This window comes from Pseudopodoces humilis, chromosome 2, assembly GCF_049639895.1.
Source record: "Pseudopodoces humilis isolate 2021_Gansu_Grassland_sample_001 chromosome 2, ASM4963989v1, whole genome shotgun sequence".
Lineage (NCBI taxonomy): Eukaryota > Metazoa > Chordata > Aves > Passeriformes > Paridae > Pseudopodoces > Pseudopodoces humilis.
Genome location: NC_142201.1, coordinates 92,727,611 through 92,741,072, shown reverse-complemented (window position 1 = coordinate 92,741,072; position 13,462 = coordinate 92,727,611). Strand labels below are relative to the sequence as shown.

At 42.2% G+C, this 13,462-nt stretch overlaps 1 protein-coding gene across 9 annotated transcripts in view; it reads right to left on the bottom strand.

Moving 5' to 3' along the window:
• Positions 1-13,462, bottom strand: part of ZBTB20 (zinc finger and BTB domain containing 20) — a 460,332-nt gene that overhangs the window by 162,227 nt on the left and 284,643 nt on the right. The gene's annotated exons all lie outside the window — the stretch shown is intronic.

Genomic DNA, 13,462 nt, shown 5'->3' with positions numbered 1-13,462 from the left:
ACCAAGAGAGCATATTTCAATACTTTTTCACAGATAATTGGGAATGCGCATCTTCAAAATAGTAGTCAAGAGTAGGTAAAAGACTGTCAGGAGATGCTTACTGTGACAGAAGTCTCAGTGCCTTTTCATAAAATAAGAGTTCTTCAAAGCAACTCTCAACAACCATTAAGAGAACAGTCAGTGAATCCATGCTTTTCATATTAAAAGCAAGAAAATGAAAGCCAGTGCTTCTCCACAGACAAAGATGTAATGAGAATGACTTCAATACATCAGCATTTGAGTCATCAAAATGGGTCCACATTCACCAATGCACTGAAGAGTAGAATGACCAGCAAGAACTTTGCTTTGCCCCAATAAAATCATTTCAGGAAGTTGTATATACTAATTTGCCTATGGCAGATGAGAACCTCATAATTAAACTGTATTAAATAATCTATACTAAGAAAGACTGAGCTGAAGAGAAAATGGAACTATCTTATCATGATGATATAACCACTTGAGTGAAAGGGACCCCAAAATGTTCTATTCTTGAGTTGCAATAATCAGTGAAGTGGGTCTTTTTTCCTCATGAGAAAGTCTTCCCAGAAAAATACACCTCTCAGATAACTAAAACAGAATTTTTTCTTCAACTACCTGGATAAAGGAGGGCGGGGGGGTAAAGAAGTAATGAGTCTTTAAGAACCAGCAGTTGGCAAATATTTATTTGACTTTCTTGTGTAAAACAGTTATTCCCCAAGAAAAATTTCATTTCAAGTAAAAGAATTTCCACTGAAAAATCATTCTGATGGAAAAACGTCTGGCAACAGCTACCAAGGATAAGGCCACTGGCCTCAGCCAGGGGGAGGTGAATGCCAAGGCCAGTGGACTGGGTCTGTCTCAGTCCTCTTGCAAAATCATGGGCACAACTCCTCCATTTGCTGTGATGTTTGTTCTGCTCCAGTTTTTTGCCTGCGTAGTCCCTCCCTTCTTCAGGGCAGGAACCGTCTCTCACTGTATGTTGTGCACAGCCTACTGCAACACGTGTGCTTGACGACTTTTAGCACTACAGCAGCAATACTGCCTTTTCCTCCTACAGCAGCTACTCCCCAATATCAAGATGAGGAGAAAAAAGTGACCTATGGCTGCTCCACACACTGCTAATCAAACACTACTGTATTGTATGGGGATGTAGGGGGATGCCTTTTCACCACAGATCTTATCAGGGTTTATACACAAAATCAGCAAAATATATAGTTCAGTCTTGTGATCTGTGTTCCAAGCTGTCAGAAATAAGGCAGGAAAGAGGGGTGGGGAAGGGGGGGGTAGGGGGAAGCATCTCCTGTGTTCATAATGAAAGAAGAGAGATGACTGGACTGAGAGCTGATGAGGTTACAAGGCAACAGCAGTGCCATGAGTTGTTTGGGCTTAAAGCCAGATGTCTTGTATTTCCTTTGATTGTTTCTAAATAATTAATGGTATTAATTTCATCATGTGACCCACCCACCCCCCTTTTAGTATTTGGCTCTGTGTACTAACACTAAATATAGAGGAAAACGGTACTGTCTATAGCATACTGAATATTGATGCTGTGTGTTTGGACTGCAGCAACAGCTGATACTCATATCCCTAAGATTCTATATTCCACAGCACTCACACAGTGTTTGCATGGAGGAGATAGAGTAGTATCCTTCATACTCCATCCATAAACCAACTCAACTATGGCATATGGACACTGCATGTTTGAAGTAGTAAAAGAGAGGGTACATCGCTCCCTCTCCGCCCACACTAAGATGAACCTGCCACTACTATTTCACGTAACATTTTCTGGCAAGCTCCCAGTTTTCAGTCATGCTGGTTTGCTTGAAAGAAACACTCGGAGGAGACTCTGCTTGTCTTGCTGTTTGAACAAACAAAATAATCACGCATCTTGAGTTAATGGCCCAAAGCTTAATGAAGATCATAGAAAAGAGGCTGCCTGTGATGGGAGCATTCCCTTCTGACTTAGCCACATAAGCCACTGCTGTTGGCAAAAGGAAATGGATTATGAGGATAATAAGTAACCCTGAGCCCTGGTCTAGACAAACGTTTGCTTGGTACAGTAGCAGTAAGTGCACAAAGAGAACAGCAACAACCAGAAATAAAAAATTCACTTCTCCAGTTTTCTACCCTAGGGCACTGGCAGCCTCAGCAGAAGGACCCGTGTTTCTTTCTCATGGGAATGTCTGGGTTGAGTGCTAGGACCACTGGAATCCAACAGCAGAATTCCTGAACAAAGAAAGACTAGAGGAGGCAGATCCCTTTATGCATGATTCTGTGATACATACTCAGGAAAAATGTCTGCCCACCCTCCTGTATACTGCAACCTACTTTCAGCTCCCCATGTCAAGTTTCCAGTCCCACCCATCTTATCTACCTTTTTTTTCCTACCACATTCTCACTTATCTTGAATCCCGTGGTACCTACCAGAGAATCAGAATCACAGAATCGTCTCAGTTGGAAGGAACCTTTAGAGGTCATCTAGTCCAACCCTCCTGCAATGAGCAGGGACCTCTCTCTTCAACCAGATCAGCTTGCTCAGAGCTGTCCAACCTGACCTTGAATACTTCTAGGGATGGGGCACCCACCACCTCTCTTGACAACCTGTTTCAGTGCTTTATTCACCATCAGATAGTACTAAATGGGGCAGCTGGGAGGTAATGGAAAATGAAATCTGACAGCTTGGAGCAGACCCTTGTTTTGTCCCGTAATGCCCCAGACTTCTAAGGTAAGGACAAAGTCATATGAAGCCCTCACAGATGTCAGAAGAAGTTTGCAAAAGTCTGCATAAAGCCAACCTCATCAAAGTGGGGAGTCAGGGAGGGCCTTGGTCAAGTCTCCTCTCTTAGATTTTATCCATGGCTCCCTAGCTGAATGTCATTCTGCAGCTAAACTATCAGATCAAGACTGGTGCATTGTACAGGGACAATTCTTCAGTCAAGGCAAGAGAAACCCAAAGAATCCTCCACTAGAAAGCCAGATCCTAATCTTCAGGGACTTGACCCTGAGATTAGCTCAGCTGGTTAGAGCATAGTGCTAATAAAACCTAGATTGTGGGTTTAATCCCCGTGTGGGCCATTCACTTAAAAGCTGGACTCAATGATCCTTGTGGGTCCCTCCCAACTCAGAATATTCTGTAAGTTCTGTAAATTTTGACTTGGCAGTCAAGGCCTAGCAATCCTAAGGCATATTCCTTCCCCACACACCCACTACAGGTTCATAGGAAGAAGTCTGTCTCATTACATGAAGATCATATGAGAAGTACACCTGAGCCCTCCAGCTGGGACTGGAGCAGCACCAAAAGCAGCATTGGCCCTGCACACTACAGAGAAATCACCACTGCCAAATCACAGCATGAGGCACTGCACACAGGGTGGCAGAGTGCCCTGGGTGCCAGAGCTCAGGCTGTGGGCCCTACTGCGAGAAAGGAGCAGGATGAATACCACACAGGCTGTGCTGGGAAGAAAACATCTCACCCTCTCCTATTAGAGTGTCCCCAGTGTGGTTATAAAGCTGAATAAAATTGTGTGTTTATTGCTCATGGACACATGTAAATGGAGAAAACACTAAACAATATCAGAACAAGATGAGGAAGAGTAACATACAGCCAAACTTCAAGTGACTCCTTCAGTTCCTACCACCTACCCGGTGTAGAGTGGCAACACTTACACAAGCAAAAAAGCATATCAGGAATACCTGATGCCAGAGTCTTCCTCCTTGGAAGTAATTCACAGAAAATGGGCTCTGCAGCTTTGAACTGGAACAGAGGAAACTGCTTCTAGACAGGAATGATCACAGAAATGACTGCACTGTTTGCAAGGCAGAAACACTGCAAATAGACAAAAATATAGCTGAACAGTGACAGCACTTTATGAGCAGCCCTTATACCTAACTGCTTGGTTTTCAGGATTTTGGGAGGTCATGGTAGAGTGAGAAGACAGCATTTTTCCTATGGCATCAAGGGTCTCTTAAAGTGTCTACACATCAGCCTTGGCTGAGAACATATCCTTTGTTCCTTCTTCTGCATTATTTCCCTTTAATGATAGCTTTGCAGTGAATCCCATTTGTGAGTTGCTCAAATAAATGCAAATTTTATCTTGTAAGCAATGCCCTCCATAATATAACTACCACTGAAAGTAAAAATCTGAAGAGCTAAAAGGCACTGGGTCTTCCCTAGTGCCCCCATCTCCCCAGTGCACTTGACTGCTTGCTACTATTATATATGGAGTACGAGGCAGGGTACTTGCTATTATAAATATGTACAGTATTGAAATATATAGCCCAAGTCCCCAGGGCCCAGCATTCTAATTAGAATCACAGTTGTGCAAATAACTGATTTATTTGGCTAACTGACCAAACTGAGAACATGGAAAGGGAAAAAAAAAAATCCTAACTAAAATCACCTATGTTTTTAATGAAATGGATTAGCTTTTAGTTTGTGTTCAATATATTTCGATTAAAATTGACTAAGTCTCAAAACAAAACCAGAAACCTTGTTTAGAAATATCAAAACAAAATCTTCTGGCTGTCCAAAACTTTTAATTTTCTTCTTAGTTTATTATTATCTTTTTCTTTTTGCATAATTTTGGCTAACCCATATCTGAGGTGAGCAGCTTTCAGCAAGTGAAAAAATTTATTCAACAGTTTTACCCACATCTAAATCTAAGGGCTGAATTGTGAGTCAACCAGCTCTTGACTTAATGAAAGAACAGGGAAGCAGGGGATCTGCATTCCCTTCTTTATTCAGGCTCTGTCTTTGTACCCAAGGTGAGTTATTATTTAATTTCTTTATGGTTGTCTCTCTGCACATACTTTGTCTCTGCAGCCTGTCAGCTTGTTGGGGTTACATGCACTTTCTTGCAGTGGGTCTGTGCAGCGCCTAAAACAACAGACTGCTCATCTCAACTGGGGCCTATATGATTTACTAAAATATAAATAAGTCCTCAATTGCAGTCAAATCTCTTTTTAATGCCAATAGTTTCACTTGCATATATTTAGCAGCCCATCATGGGAACATCAGCTTCTTTTTTAATTAATTACTTATTAATAGATGTAAAATATGAACGGACAGCAAGCCTGGATTTTTCCTGCTTCATCAATTTCAGCACTCGAAGAAAGCATCTCGTTTACAGTTACCAGGAACCAACAGGGACATGTAATGAATGAAGCCTGAAACCCAAGATCCCCTCAGCACTTTTGTACCCCCGTTATTTGGGGACAGATCCTCTCCTCCCTCCAGAGAAGGAAGACTAGCTGGATTGAAAGAGCTGGAAAAAGTGGAAAACCTCACAGGCAACCTTCAAATTCCCTGTGCAGGGCTTTAGGCACACAGTTGTCACCAGCAGGAATGGGAAATGCAAGTTCAGTATCTGCAAAGAGGTGGAAACAGCCTGTGGGACTGCAGGGAAGAGGTGTGCCTGCCTCTCTTTTGGGGACCCCATGCATCTCACAAGGCCAGCTTACCTAGTTGAAAGACAACTGGAGCTCATTGGAAAATAAACACCACAGAAACAGAAAGGACTGCAAAACTATGAACTCCTCAACTTCCATGTAGAGCACTCGGGGCTGGGGGTGGGGAGTTTTCTCAGAGCATACGTGGCTGTCACTGACAATAAAGTCAGTCACGTTTTTAAAACACTGGGGACGGAATTCAAATGTGCCCCATTATGCCTTGAGATGTACTCCCTGGGTACAAAAGGTGCGTGGGTTCCACTAAGCTCGTGTGTTCCTCTGCTGAGACTGTGAAAGGCAGTGCAAAGTGCAGACTGCGAAGGAAAGAGCTGTGGAGCACATGGGACGATAATTCCTACTGTAGGGGCCGGATCACGGGTGCCCCCAGTGTCCTGGAGTCCCACGACAGCTTTAAACTCACGCAAGTTTTCTCCATCCCTGGGGCTGCTGCTCAGCCCTAGGAGACCCCAGTGCCATTTCCCAGCCCCGAGGCTGCACCTCAGCCCTGGCTGCTGCGAGGGGCTGCGAGAGGGAACAGCCCGAGCCGCCCGGGCTTTCTGCACTATGGCAGTCCTGCTCTGCCCAAGGGCAGCACTTGCCATTCCCCTCAGCATACACATGCCCCCCACACCATGCTAAAGCAGCAATTATTATCATTAAATATAAACCATCCTCCCTGTCGATTGACTGTACTTATTGGCCATTGCTGCCATCTAGCCAGATGCATCTCCAGCATTCGCAGAAGCCTTGAGCCTGTTTCTTTTCTCACTGCTGCTCGGCCTGAAGCAGGGATAAATGCATCCCTTGTTACTCACTGCCTCTGCAGAGACATTTGTAAACTTTCAGAGGGTTTTCCTTTTTTTCCAACAGGTGACAAAATACTCTGTAAATGCAGGTGCTCTGGGACACAAACAGGAAAATGAAGATCAGATGCAGCTGTAGTTGGAGTAAGGGAAAAATCAAGATAAAGGCAGCAGATTTGTTTAGCAGAGTGCTAAAACAAGAAAAGAAATTATGGAGAAATGGTAGTTAGCTATTTTTGTTGCCAACTTACTCTTGCAAGGTAGCTCTAACACAATAATTTTGTCTATTTTGTTATTGTGACAAATTTTTGCAGGTGCTACCAGTGGAAGTTTGGTGGAAAAAGGGTTTTTAAACATTTCTGGAAGAGGATGAAGAAGGTGTCAACTCAAGCTTGCACTGAAGGATGTGCTGGAGGTCATAGCTAAGGAGCACTGGCTGGTGTTACTAGAGTTGCAAAGCAGGAATGATAAGGGAGTGGTTTCAGAGAGCTTCTGATTCAGATATATTTGTCTAAGAATTTGGTCCCAAAATTCAGTCAGAAAAATGTTCATAATGGGGGCTTACTCTGCCTCCATCCCTACATCTCCCTCTGACTTATATGGCATAAAATAGGTTGAAAAAATAGTATTCTAAGGAGACTTAGAAACTGAAAGATTCAGACAGTTTCATGGCTTGATTTCTGTCCACAATTCAGCTCTCAAAAGCCACTGCAAACTTCCAGACGCTGTGGCCTTTCACTTCTCTAGACAACCTGGTTTCAGAGCCATATCCAGCAACATAATAAGCAAGAGGTGAAGCACAATGGGTAAAGAGAAAATAAACATGGCTGTATCATGAAATACAGAGATTGCTCTCTAGCCATAATGTTCCAACCAAACAAAAGGGACAAGAAGGATATCAATAAACATCTGTGCATTCAAATTTATTTTACTGTACTTCCCATTCCACCAGAGAAACAAATAAAATGTTGCATTTTGCTTCCCTGGTTTTCTTAACTCTGAAAAGAGAGGTTTCATGGATAATCCAGAGTAATATTCAGCTGTGAATCCAATTTATGCAGTGGGATAGGATTAAAAAAGGAACAGAAGGTCTGGATTCTGAACCTGCTGTAACAGTTTTGATTTGAATAGAACCCAAGTCTTGAAATGGCTTGTTTTCCACTTCTGGTTTGGAGCTGGTTGAAATACTGCCACAGTAGCACTTCCTGTAATATTTTAGTCCAAGATCCTCATTATTTGGAACTGAACTTAAAAGATTTTGGCACCATGAAATCCAAACAAAACTCTGTTCCTGACTCAACTGGCCCAGAAGTCAACCCAACTGTAATCTGGTTCTGGGTCCAAATCCAGCTTCAGCCCATTTCTATTGTTATACAGATAATGCCATAATACCACCTCTAGCCTCAGGATTTACGATGCCTCCTCACAGGATGCATATTTGTGTGTAAATACATAAATCACATCAGATAAACAAAGCAGACATGCCAGAAAACAGGAGGGGAGGGAAGAGGAGAGATACCTACCAAGCAGTTTGTCTCTAAAGTGTTGCCAGTTGTGAAAGGACTCGTCGTGCTAATATCCCCTCACTCAGACTCTTACAGACACGCTAAGAGCATGACGGCTGGCAGGCAGTGCATTTAAGTGCTGTTACTGAGGCCCCCAAATATTGACAGAGTGCCAGACTCTGAGAAAGTATTGATGTATGCAGCCGGCCGCTGCTCCAGACACCTCTCAGACAGAGTCTTTAAATGTCACAGATTAATGAATTTTCATGAAATGGAGAATGAGAGAAAGAATTTAAAAGAAAGGGGGAAAAAAATTATATCCTGTAGCACCAACATGAAAGCATCTTTTATCGCTACACAAAATTCTGCCCTCAAGCCTCAAGATTCCTAATAGATTATAACAGATTGTAAGTCGGCATGAGATATGGGATGGAGGAGGTTAGACCCTCTGGATCACGCAGAGCATCCTCAAACAAAGCCAATATGCGAGATGTTCATTTACAAAAAAACAGCGAGAGTCAAGGACCACTCAGACCTCTGTTTAATTTTAACCTAAACCACAAGTTACAAAGCTTAAGGGACAGAGAGTTGGTAAGTATTTTTTTATCTGAGGTATACATGGTGTGAAAGTGCACAATTCAGCTGTTGACTTTAAACAACCCTAACTTTAGAGACATTGAGATAGACAGATGTACTTGGATCCTCTCTTATATTTGATCTTGTGCTTGATCTTACTCAACAAATTGCCAAAGTTATGATAGAACATTTTTATGCCATCAGATAAACCAAGTATGCTGATTATTTCTCTTTTTTCATTTATATCAGGAACTCAAATATGTATGCAAGAACTTCAAATATCATTAAAATGTAATAATGCAAAATGCAGTTGGAGTGTAAATGACAAATCTATGCATAACACATCACTTAAAGAGGAAGGAAGTGAAGGGATGATGCAGATGATGTATGCAGAGGTAAAAATGGGTCATTTATACCCAACCGTGTTAAAAATACAGCTTCAATGAGTCCCCCTGCACAAAGCCACTTGTAGGTGGGGCTCCATGAGCCATTTTCTCCCTCTTTCCCACAGTTAAGGATTCCTGCAAGGTTCTACTGGCCCCACTGCCCCTGGGCTATCCTATAGGATTTGTCTTCAATGCAATGACAGCAAGTGGGGTGAGCACCAACACACCCAGCCCCTCGCTGGCTGCCTCCTTCCCCCTCAGAAGCACAGCTGTCTGACACCAGTGACTGGGAAATGGAAACTGCTGCCACCATAACAGCTGCAGGAAAATCTGGGGAAGCTGACAGCACCCTGACAGGCAGAGGGAGTGCTATAAGGAAAGCCAAGCAGCAAGACTCTGTGGTTTTCCAGTCTGTTGGAGTGTGTCAGGAGGAGGGCCATGAAGATGCTCAGAGGGCTGGAGCACTTCTGTGATGGCAGACTGAGAGAGCTGGGGTGGTTCAGCCCAGAGAAGAGGAAGGTCTCTGTGGAGACCTGGTACCTAAAAAGGGCTGACAAAAGAGATGGTGAGGGACTTTTTACAAGGACATAAACTAATAGGGCAAAAGGTAATGGCCTTAAACTGAAAGAACATAGATTTAAATTGGATATGAGGAAGAATTTTCTGTGATGAGGCTGCTAAGGCAGTGGCACAGGTTGGCCAGAGATGTTGTGGACAGTCCATCCCTGAAAGCGTTCAAAACCAGGCTGGACGGGGTTTTGAGCAGCCTAGTCCAGTAGAAGGTGTCCCTGCCCATGGCAGAAGTGCTGGAATTAGGTGATCTAAAGATCCCTTCAAACCCAGACCTTCAAGCCATTATATGGTTCTATGATTATTGCTGCAGAAAAGTCCATATTCTTCACTGAAAACTGTTCTCCTAAGTTCCCTCTCTCTCTGGCCACACAAGGCTTTGCTCACCACAGCATCTATAGAATCTTACCATAAGAACAGGAACTAACATGTGCAGTGATCAAGAGGTGCTTGTTTTCCCATCATCTTACCAGTCAGATTACTTGTGGCAACCTTTGCCAAAGGGGAAAAAAAAAATAAATCAAAAAACAAAGCTGTCTTTCTGTGTGTGAAGCCAAGTGGAAACAACTGCAAGGACTGTGATGGCAACCTCCAGCTCCTCATGACAGAGCAGTCTTTGGTTTTCCAAAGCCAGTACACTTCTGTTGGTTGGCACATCTGGCAATTAACTGCATCAGGGACTATGACAGCCATTGGTGTTATCCACTCTTGTCACCACCCAAAGCAGGTCCTTCCACCACAGATCCCACGACCACCAGTGTTGCAGTAGGGTCTCCAACACCATTACCCATTACCTGCAGCTCTACAAATGATCTGGATGAAGCTGCAAGTAGCCATCCTTTGCCAACAGCCAGGGAGAAGACAGCACATGTGTGTGTCGGAGGGGAAGACACAAATGACTTAGTAAGCACAGGAGAAGGAAGAATGTCAAAGCCTTTCTATTCTGAGAACAATTTCTACACAAACAAAGCAGAAGAAAATCAGTATCGATTTTCACATAGAGAACTACTTTACACATCATTGCAAACTTTAAAACAGTTGGTACTGTTTCTTTGGGACTTTTAAAAGAGCCTGTCTAACGTTACTGCCTATTCTGGCCTGTTATTTCTCCTCATACAGCCCTTTTCCTTTCTCCTTTCCTTCCCTCCCTTTTTTAAAAATAGTAATTGAAGAACTATCATGAAACACTAACCCAGCATTTCACTCAGTCCAGTACCACATTTTCAGCAAAGGCTAGCACTAATTAAACTGAAGGAAGATGTAAAAAACCTCAGCATTTCCCTTTGACAAAAGCCTTCATGTACCTTAGCAGAAGACTAGCAGTTTGAAGACTGAAGTTGAGCTTTGGTTGGGATGATGCCTGAAGCACACAGAGAGGCCCAAGTGCCCAAGCTATGAAGTTGCTATGAACTTATGCAAAGCCCTGCCTTCTTTTGCAAACATTAGAATCCACAGTAAGCCCTGTCACTGTTCCCTTTGCATGCCAACATACGAATAGTTGTTACAATCCCATAAACGCTGCACCATCTTGAAGATTGGGATAACAGAAGTGTGCAAAAATTTAGAAGAACTGGAAGTATTAATGACTGCACAAAATTTATTTTAGAACAGAAAAAAGTAGAATACAATATGCACTTGAAAATGAAAATAGCAATGCTAAGTAATGAATAGGAATAAATGTGCTACAGAAGTAGGTCTTAAGGATACCTTGGAAGTTCCTAAGTTCAACCTCCCTCACCAAGTTTAGGATAGTGCCACAGGCCATCTTCCTTTGTCTCATCTTGTCTCTTTGATTGCCACCATGAACTTTCCATCAATTAGTTAATTTCTAGTAGTAATTTCTGATTGTCTGTCTTCTTTTTCTTTTCTTTCCTCCCTGTGCATGCCTGTGCATACATCACAGATCACAACCAGCTTGCACCCCCCCTTGTTAAAAGTCCCACCTCTTCAGCTGACTTACTGCACTCTTAATCAAAAGGGCAGGAGGAAGCCGCCAGGATTCATTCTTCCCCCTCTCTCCTCCTCTCTCCCTCCCTTTTTTCAAATGGCACAAATGTCAAACTTTCTAAAAGGATGTTTGGCATAGCTGAGTTCAGTCATGTAACGAACAAAGTCGGTATGATCAAAAGGTTGCAGGGCTGCCCACTGCTAAAGAAGAGAGGGAAAAAAGGAAACGGGGATCTTTTCTGAAGTGTGAAAGAATGCATGAGACAACTGTTGCCACTGGAAACACCATGTCTATTAGCAGCAGCGGTGGGTCTGAAATACCAAAACCTAGGTCCAGAGTCCAGATTCCCTGAAAAACAGGACTGTTCTGATCCAATTTTCTGCCCCTGAAGAAATACGGATAGACACAGCTATGGGACTGAAGACTTATTTTTTAGTATGTGCTTTGCATCATTCTATGGAAAATAACTGAATCTATGTGGAAATAACACTGGTTAGTTTTGTACTCAAAGTTGCTGAAACTAATCAGATGGAACACAGATTCACCTATCAAAAATACATTGTTTCTCTGGTATTTTTATCCTGCTACCTTACACCACAGTATTTTCATTCTTATTCTATCCACTGCTGAAAAGCAGAGCAAATTATTCCTCCCTTCTACATATCTAAGATTGTTATGATTTCGTAAGGCAACTGGTTTGCAATTGTAGAGCACTTCACAATTGCATGCTTGCATCTTTCTCTACATTTCTGATGCAACTCTTCTGGTTTTATTCATCTGTTTATTTGCTCCACTTTGCTGAGCCCTTGTGAAAATGTTTGCCTCTCCTTACCCAACATCAACACTGGAGAACAGTCTGGTTATGCCACCGGCTCCTGCAAAACGTCTGCACCCCAGTGGCATGAAAATCAGTGGGCAGAATACTCAGCATGAAGAATCTCTCCATGAGCTCAGACGGAGTTTCCTTGCCAGAAGATAACCCCAAAAATGTAGACGAGAAAGCTCATTGTCAATATCCATTTAATAGAAAAATCTTAATTATAGATAGCTTTCAGTCCCAGAACAGTAGATAGGAACTTGAGATTAATTCCCCCTATGACAAAGTATGTGAACAATAACCAGAATTTGTAATCAATACCCAGAGGAGAGAGCATCCAAATTGTAATGGGGATTTGGGATTCATTCCCAGAGGGTGTAATATATGATCTGGAACAGGTAGACTGGGATTAATTTTTGATTATGAAATATTTGAGCAGCAATTTTCAACTTTTAATGAAGAGAGGATGTGGACATCACAATTAATATAATTTCTAAGTCTCTCCATCATATTTCAGGAGACAGATGATAGATCACAAACAGCTGTTCGGGTCATACAGAAGTTAATGTGGGAGTGCCACCTAAAGGAAAGTGCACTAGGATGAGACTCTGGAGAAAGACATGCAAAGACCAGAGTTGCACTTTCCCCACTTCTAATAAAACCTGCTTATTGCAAAGTCTGCATTAGAAGTAATTATTCCATGTTTGCTGACTTTACATGGATAATTGTAAGTCAGAAAACACCAGTATGGGAACATGGCTTTTCTCTTACACAGGGAAGAAATATAAAGGTGTTCACAGGAGAAATAATTCTCACTCTGAAGGAAAATTTCAAAATAGGAGTGTACAAGGTAAAATATATAGAACCTCACCATGTCCTGGGAGGAGAATACAACCCAAATTTCTAAAGTCCCTTAGAATATAATAAAACAGCTAATTGTTTGCCTGGAATGAAGATGAGTGAGCTGTGAATCTTACCCTTTTCTGTTAGTTTCCACAAAATAATTTTCTTTATGTTTTCCTCACAGGCCAATGAGTAATTTTAATGATTATGAGCTGCATCAATAGTCATGTAAGACAAGGCAAATTTTGTCTTGCCATTTATAAATGACTGTAACAAATTGATTTCTCAGGATACAGGGTTATTGTCACAGGGGTAAGAAAACTTAGCCTCCATGTCCAGAATTCAGTACTGCTCAGTTGGAAGGAAAGTATCCAGAAGGAAAACATCTTGCCCTGAAACAACTGAGGGTAGTTGCTTCAGAAACAGGAATAAAGATGAGATAAACCAAAATCCTGTTTCAGCTCAACACATACTTCATTCCTAATTTATCTTTTCAACCTTTTAAAATATTTTAAAAGATGCTCTGCATTTCTGAAATGGAAGATTTA